Source organism: Curcuma longa, unplaced genomic scaffold, assembly GCF_044706935.1.
Source record: "Curcuma longa cultivar G26 ecotype Majalengka, Jawa Barat unplaced genomic scaffold, ITB_CL_G26_1.1 contig_28457, whole genome shotgun sequence".
Lineage (NCBI taxonomy): Eukaryota > Viridiplantae > Streptophyta > Magnoliopsida > Zingiberales > Zingiberaceae > Curcuma > Curcuma longa.
The window spans coordinates 1,685-10,750 of NW_027433713.1; the positions used below are offsets into that span (position 1 = coordinate 1,685).

Here is a 9,066-nt window from a genome sequence, read left to right on the forward strand (position 1 = left end):
TCAGAGTATTACTGACGAGGAAGGAGAAAAATACGGTAAGTACAGAATCATTGATGAGGGAAGGAAAAGGGCTAGAGCATTGATGAGAGAGGAAAAAGTTACGAGATCATTGACAGATAGTTGACGACTAGGGTTTTTGAGAGATATTAAAAAGGAAAGAGTTGATTAGGTCTTATAATATCTAATTAATAATAATTATAAAAAATCTAAGACAAATAAAATAAAAATAATTTAATATTAAAATTGAATGTTTTCTTTAAAAATTGAATAGAAATATATTTACAATGTTAAAAATTATGGTCGTAAATTGAATGTTGAAATGAGGGCCATTAATTATGAACCCCTTTCATTCTTATTCTACTATAAATGATCAAAGTATAAAAAATATATAGGAAAATGACAATGTATATCAAATCTCAAGAAATTTATATATAGGTAATGTAGTATGTTTTTTTTTTGGAAAAAAGATAGACAATGTAGTATTGTCACCGCATGAAAAAATGGAGTATCTAAGTAATTCCGCATGTATTATTGTCATCACATTAAATACTATGATTAAAAATAATAAGTCCCGGCCTGGGACATAATTGAGTTGGTTACGATAGAAGACAGTCCAAAATACCGGTAGACTGGGTTAATTTTGAAAAAAAGTGAATTAAACATTAAAATATGAATAAAAATAAATCTATTAAATTTTTTATACTAAATTATAAACTACAAATATGAAATTAATTTTTTTAAAATTAAATTAGAATCTAAAATAATTTTTAAAATTAAATTAAGATTAAAATAGATGAAGAAAAATAAGAATGGGTTTTTTTTTTTTTTTTGGTTGCAGAAAGAGAAAAGTGAGAGAGGTTCGAAATGTTAACCTTTGGAGAGATACAAACTACCGTAACCAACTGCACCATCAATTAATTCAAAAATATTTATCAATGATAAATTATTATTGTGATTCACAGGGCTACAGTCCAGGACTGGACAGCTCCTATGTAAATCTGTCTCTGATAGAAACAGACATATTAAAGTGGACGAGGCTCGAATGCGTAAGGCCCGACCGTGTGGGACTGCTGAGGTGGTGAATTTCATCTTTTGATGAAATGATTAAAAATAATGAGTCCTAATAAAATTTTATTGGGGCCCTAAATATAGATTGTTTTAATGGCCTATGCATTAAGTTGGATCTAGATAGTGCAACGAAACATAAAGTAGCGGTGCACGTGTAGTCTTTCAGTGTTATATAGATAAATGAATATGTGATCTTTTCGATTAAACAATTAAATTTAATTTGTTTAAATATTTTTTTTCATTCTCAATCACACCAATTTATTTGCTCAGGCTTCTCCTCCTAGAAATTAAATCGTCTCTCAAATATTCGAGATTCGGCTGCCTGAGACAAGGTTATCTCAATACATTTTAAATTAAAGCTCTAGGTAGAAAATAGTTAGGACTTTAATATATTTTTTAAAATTAAATATTAATTTTTTAAAACAATTTTTTATATAAACTATTGTTAAAGAAATTTAATTTTATTAGTAAAATTTAAAATAATAAATTGGTGTTTTATAAAATATTATTTCTATTATTGAAAGTTGTGACCAGTACTAGTCATACAATAATAATTTTATCATTACATCAAATCAAATGCCACTTCTTTATTAGTAAAATTGGAAGAAAAAAATCTCCTAAACTTTCAAATATAATTTGTTAAAAAATAATATATTTATTTAATAAATATTTTTAATCAAAATTTAGTCAATAAAATATTAAAAAGACTAATTAAATTGGATGATAAATTATTATGATATTGGTTAATATATTTTTTAATTTCTATTTTTAAATTATTTTAGTAATCCATTAATTTAGATAAATTATCAATCAAATTTATCTAGACAAAAATATTTAATTGATTGTCTTTTTTTGTTAAATTAATGATGGATTACAAAAAAGAGAGAGTGTATACAATAACTTATACAGGAGCAAGGGTACGGTGGTAATAAGAGCAGAAAAATGACGACGAAGACGAATAAAGATGGAGAAAAAAATAAAATTTAAAGTGAATATCAAATATGTTTTTGAACTTTTGAAAGGTTTTTTATAAAAAAATACCGATTACTAATAAAGGTATTGCAGGATACTAAATTAAATAAATCTTTACCAGATGGAAATATATTTATTGTCGTTATTGCACTGAGTGCTAGTTTGACCTTTGAATTAATGAAGGACGATGCTCCGTGGATGGAGTGGCATTCATGGATTATCACAATCAATCGAGATGAAACTAAATGCTATTCCCTCACTTGTTTGAAGGCACTTAAAGCATTAACACATATAAATAACAATAAATAAAATTTGAGGAGATACTTCATAATTATTTCATTTTTTATGAATTCTATTGAATTCGTGGATACTTACTCGTAATTAAATAGGTGTGGCGTTCAATACGAATTTTAATGATTCATGTTCATATTGATTTCATACCTCATGATGATAGTTATTATGAGGGAAAAAACTCTAAAGATATCCCACCTTTTAGATGGGCTACTTGATGGTGATTAGCTAGGAATATATAATCGTTTTATCTTATGCATTGACCTCTTGACAGTGAAGGCCCAGATTTAATGATTCAATTATGAATCTACTTATTTGGTGGAACAGAAAAAATTTACAAATTATAACTTAATTAATCTACTCGGTAAAATTATATCAGTACTGATGTAACTAATCTGATTGTCATTTAAGATACATTGTTGGTAGTGATTGTGCAATAACCTTCACTCACCTCTCAAGATTTAGTACAATGCAAATAGTGTAGGAAAAGACGAGTGGATTATACGGCATAGGGCTCGGCTGGGTAGGCTCATATAAGGGCTCAGAATCGAGTTAAAACTAGGCTGAACCATATACCCACACTGAAGATTTAGTTGGTGTGGGAATTGTGATCGCAGGCAAGCCAACTTAACGCAGCTAGGCGCACAAAGGCTTTGATGCCTTGTCCAAAATGTGTTGTCTGAAATCTGAATGTCTTTGTAGCATGCTTGGACATAATTCCTAAAAGAAATTTCAAGCAAACCCCCACTGATAAATATCTCAAATCTTGTGTTTGGATGGATTCAAAATAGATTTTAATTGATCAGGAGGTTTTTGCTAAAGTATCATTAACTATTCAATTTCTGGGATAACATCATGTAGCAAACACAAATAATTGAGACTCGTGCCATGCTGCCATTGTTTACTTCTCATGACAATAATATGTGAATGGATTACCTACTGTAGCAAAAAAATCGATGGAACATAGAAATTCCAACCACTATTGAGATTCAAGAATCACAATATTCTGATAATTAGAATTCTAATTCTCATGTTTTAATAAATTTTTTTATCTTGACCACTTGTTTGAGGCAAGAGTATCTCAACACTGTTGTTATAGGTATTCAAACTTCCAATAGTGTTGTTACACAGATTCAAACATCTGATCTTTAACTAGAAGCCCCAAGGATCTAGTGTGTTTCAATAATTCTAAATGAAGGATTTCTAACAAAACAAAGAGAAATGTCAATAGCGTTATAAATTTAGATAGTATTTGAACATGCTTTCAGTGCAAAGTAGCAGTTACTACAGCAGTTGTTAGAAGATGATAATCTAATAAAGATACAATGAAATTCAAGACAAATCTTTATATATAGCAAAAATTTAATTAAATCAAATAAATCGACTGAACTAATCAAATTAAAAAATTTAGTTCGGTTATTTTAAAATTTTAATTATTTTTAAAAAAAATCAATTAATTCTGTTAATTCAGTTCGATTTCGATTTTAAAATTCCTTATTCGATTAAATCGAATCAATCAAATAACTGAATTAATCAAACTAGAAAAATAATTTATAAATTTTAAGTAAATAAATTTATAAATTTCTAATTAATTAAAAAATTCTGATAATTCGGTTAATTCGATCTAAAATTGAATTAACTGATAAAATATATGTTCGATTTGTTTGATTTTTATTGAAAAATTTAATCAATTTGGTTGGTTCAAAAAAAAATAATTTATTCAATTTTTGATTAATTCAATTTAATTTAAATCAAATATTCAGATCAAACTGCTTGCTTGCCCTACTGAAGTACCTAATAACAACCCACTCGTCGCAAAAGAGGTATTTTTGTTTGACATTCTTTTTCAATCTTATTGAAAAATATCGAAAGATTATCTTTCATCTGTGCAATTCTTTGTTTACTTTCCTTGTTTTTATTTTAATTTTACTAGTTTTTCTTTTACTAGACCTTTCAATGTTCGTGCATATGTATTCTTATTGGATGACATAAAAAAGAGTGGAAAAAGAGTAATCCAAGAGGAAGGGTAAGATATTATGAAACTAGAGGTTACAGATTACGAAAGATCTGATCAGTCTCAAATCATTTTAAGCCTAATGCACCCTATCAAATGATTCCCTCCCGCTCCAATGCAAACAATTACGCAACTTATAAGGTTGCCTCGTCCAAATCACCTCCCATTGCTCTTCTGCAAATTTATGAAATCTGCCATCCTAGCGGCCCTATACGGTCAGTCTCATGACTATTTGTGAAGAGATAAATCGAGAAACTGCAATTGGTCATGACGCAAAAGAGTATTGTCTGACTTCGCTAACACCTCCCACTTTTCAACAGAAGAGAGAGAGAGGAGAATAAGTGACACTGGAGTATTGGGGAGCAGAATTGGTAATAGATTCGCCGGAGTAGGGTTCTTGGCGGCAAGCAAGCGAGGAAGCGACTGAGGAGGGAGGGAGGAACAAGAGGGCGGGATAGACTTAAGATACACAGTGGGTTAGTGACGCAATGCATCAGCTCTGGATTTCCATGTGGCGCATGGGCCATATCGCTCTACTCGCTATTACTTCACCTCCAGGCCCCACTAATCACAGAGAGTACGTGAAATTGTTTTTTTTCTTCAAATTATGAGAAAAAAATAAAAATCTATTACACTTCTACACCATTAATGTCCAATGAAATGATTTATAAATATTTATTTTTAGGCTGGAGTGTACTGATTTGGTAAGAATTTTCTTTCAAACACCAAAAAATATATTTAAAACACCAATACGACATAAATAGCTCAAATATATAAGTAATTTAAATTTTACATATATAAAATTGGTTTCAAATAAGCAACAGTTATCATTTTTCGGAACAAAATAAACTGATCTTGACCAACAAATTACCAATTCACAATATTATCAAACACATTGATTCGCATCAAACTAATACACTACATTTACTAATATTCATATGACCAATAATCTTGAAGCAGGGGCTACTCCCACTACAAAAAAACCAGCCTTCTGCAACGAATTTTGCAACGAATTTCTTAAAAAAATTCGTTGCAGAATTTTTTGCAACGAATTTGGCGACGAATAAAAATTCGTCGCCAAATTCTCATCGCAGAATTCTGCAACGAATTTCGGTGATTCGTCGCTAAAAATAGCGACGAAAAATTTAATTCGTCGCTGAGTTCGTCGCCAATCGGCGACGAAAATATTTTCGTCGCCAATCTGCGACGAAATTATTCGTCGCCGATTGGCGACGAAAACTGGTTCGTCGCCAATTGGCGACGAATAATTTCGTCGCTGATCAGCGACGAATAATTTCGTCGCCAATCGGCGACGAAAACTAATTCGTCGCCAATCGGCGACGAATAATTTCGTCGCAGATTGGCGACGAAAATATTTTCGTCGCCGATTGGCGACGAAAACAATTTCGTCGCCAATCGGCGACGAACCAGTTTTCGTCGCCGATTGGCGACGAATTAGTTTTCGTCGCCGATTGGCGACGATTAATGTCGTCGCCAATCGGCGACGAAAACTTATTCGTCGCCGATTGGCGACGAATAATGTCGTCGCTGATCAGCGACGAAAATCTGTTCGTCGCCAATCGGCGACGAAATTTGCAACGAAAAAAATTTTCGTCGCAAAATATCGATACACAGTAACTTACGATACTATTGCGACAACTACGTTTTCGTTGCAAATTTCGTCGCAGATCTGCAACGAATTTCATTTTCGTCGCAAAATCCGTCGCAAATTTAAAAAAAAATTTCAATACCCCATTTGTTTGTTATTCATCCCGAAGGATACATACATTATAATCAATATACCTGCACACAATCAACAATATATACAATCATCCACACTCCATATACAACCATATACAAATCAATCCAAATCAATATACCTGCACACAATATACAAATCAATCCAAATCATATAAATTCTAATATACATACATCGACACTCCATATACAACCATAATATTAACAATATCTAAACAAATCATAAATCCAAATACAAAACTAAACTCCAAACAGCTACATCAAGTCATATAAATCCTAATACATCATCAGATAATAAAAGGGTGAAGAGAGGTAACAACAAATAGAAGAAAATCCATCATCGTGCTCTGGAGACTCTACTTCCTTCTCCGTCACTATCTGTTGTTCTCCTGTATACGAAAAATAAAAAAGAAAAAGTATCAATTTTAAAATTATAACTAAAATATATAAGTTAATTATGTCAAAAATTACCTCTTCTTCTGACTTCTCTTCAAAAAAACTGTAAAAAAAATAAACACGATTAGAAAAATTAGATAAATTAGTAACTTGCAGATGTAATACAATGATAAATAAAATAATAATTATAAAAATTTCATACACAAAAAATCAGCTAAGAACCACCACCATCGTCGTCGTCGTCGTCATCGTCATCATCACCCGGAGGGAACGGCAACTGAAGATGTCGGAAGAGCACGTCTTGTTGTCTGCGCAATCAAACATACCATATGTATATATAAAAAAAAATCAAACACAATATTTATTTACTGAAAGAATAATAAATAATAAAAAAACATACCATATGTATATATGATGGCAAATCTACACTGACTGTCTGGATGTAGCAAATCAATATACCACAAAAGCACCTGTAATAATATATATGAAGTTTAGGGTGTTAGAATTTAGGGTTTAGAAATTAGGGTCTTAATTATAGTTTAGGGTTTTATGATTATAGGGATTAAGATTTACGGTTATACGAATTATGATAAATTTGAAGTCAATAAGTTAAAACATAGTATTATGCACATTTTCTAACAATAATTATAAAAATACCTCAAACATAATTGTAAAAAATTTCATTAATGATTTCTAACGAATTATAACTAAACTCTAATAAAAACTATTAAACTACTATATAAAATTGTAAAAATTACCTCAGACCGGAACAACTTCACCGAAACAACTTGTTAAACCTGCAAAAACAATATTACAGCATTAATTAATAAGAATATTAAAGATAATTAATTAAAAAAATTGGATTTCACCGGCCACTAATCATGATTATTCTTGTAGTAAAAATTGAACATTATCTATGATTTAAAGTTTCCTCGTAGTATTTAACATTCCTACCTGAGCCTTTCATTCCGATCTAAATAACCACCCTAACTACAAATCGTAAAAACAAATCAAAATATACCTTGTAATTTCCTTTGAAGCTACCCTTATTGTTGGAAATGAGACAAAGTAAGAAAAGGGGTTGATGTTGGCTTAATCTTGTGCTGTAAATAGGGAAAAGAAATGGTTGTTGGTGTTATTTCCGGAACCCAAAAGCAAATGAAAGGAATGATAAGAAAACTGCTGAAACAATAAAGAGAAAGAAAAGGGGGACCTTTTCCCTTTTTGCTGGTGGCGCCGACTAACTCTGGCAGAGGCTCCGATGGTTAGGGTTGGTTGGAAAACCAACAAAAGAAGGGGGAAAATGGTCGCTGCCCTTGTTGCCGGAAGAGAACAGCGGCAGCGACAATAACTGTTGTGTTTTCCTTGATCGCTGATGAAGAGAAAGGAGAAGAAGATGAGTCCTTGTGCTTCAGAAGAATCGCGGCAGCAAGGTTTCGGCGGCAAGGGTTTCGGCAGCAGCTAGGGAGGCGGCGGCAAGGGTTTCGGCGGAGAAAAATCGCGGCAGCAAGGGTTTCGGCAGCAAAAATCGCGAAGTAAGGAGAAAGGGGATCGGGGGATAAGTTAAGTTAGGGTATTTAGCGACGAAACCAGTTCGTCGCCAAATTCGTCGCAAATTTTGCGACGAATTAAACGTTTCGTCGCCAATTGGCGACGAATTAAATTTTTCGTCGCCAAATTGGCGACGAAATAATCTTTTCGTCGCCAATTGAAAATTTTTGGGGGAAATTTTCTCCCGGGTAAAAATTTCGGGAAAATTTTGCAACGAAAAATTTTCGTCGCAGATTTCTTAATCGATCGGATGATCGATTAAAGCTCAAAATAATCGATCGATCAAATTACCTATCACCGTAATCGATCAACCGATCGATTACGGTGGCTTCTGTGAAAACGAGATTTGGCAATGAATTTGGCAACGAATTTATTTTCGTCGCCAATTGGCGACGAATTTGGCAACGATCTTATTTTCGTCGCCAATTAGATTTGCAACGAAAACAATTTTCGTCGCAGATTTGCGATTAAACTGGTTCGTCGCAGATTTGCGACGAACTGGTTCGTCGCAGATCTGCGACGAAAATTGGCGACGAATTTGGCAACGAATTTATTTTCGTTGCCAATTGGCGACGAATTTGGCAACGAATTTATTTTCGTCGCCAATTACGCCTATTTAATCGATCCACCGATCGATTAAATATCATAAATTCGTACCTAAGTCCGTAATCGATCGAGCGATCGATTACGGTGGGTTCTGTGGGATATCTCATTTTTCACAGAATGTTTGGTAATCGATTCGAAGATCGATTAAAGATTTGCAACGAAAACAATTTTCGTCGCAGATTTGCGACGAACTGGTTCGTCGCAGATCTGCGACGAAATTGTTTTCGTTGCCAATTGGCGACGAATTTGGCAACGAATTTATTTTCGTTGCCAATTGGCGACGAATTTGGCAACGAATTTATTTTCGTCGCTATCTTCACTATCATCCACTTCATATATATTCAACCCACAAACGCAATTTATGACAAATCTTGATTATTATCTCCTTTACCATTAGAGTATATATCGTT

At 32.5% G+C, this 9,066-nt stretch overlaps 1 long non-coding RNA gene across 1 annotated transcript; it reads right to left on the reverse strand.

Moving 5' to 3' along the window:
- Positions 1-6,335: 6,335 nt before the first annotated feature.
- LOC141819257 (uncharacterized) lies at positions 6,336-6,750 on the reverse strand. Its single transcript, XR_012601043.1, has 3 exons — positions 6,702-6,750; positions 6,575-6,602; positions 6,336-6,492 (listed from the first exon to the last, which is right to left on the reverse strand). It is a non-coding gene; the product is annotated as an uncharacterized LOC141819257 (long non-coding RNA).
- Between the last annotated feature and the right edge of the window lie 2,316 nt (positions 6,751-9,066).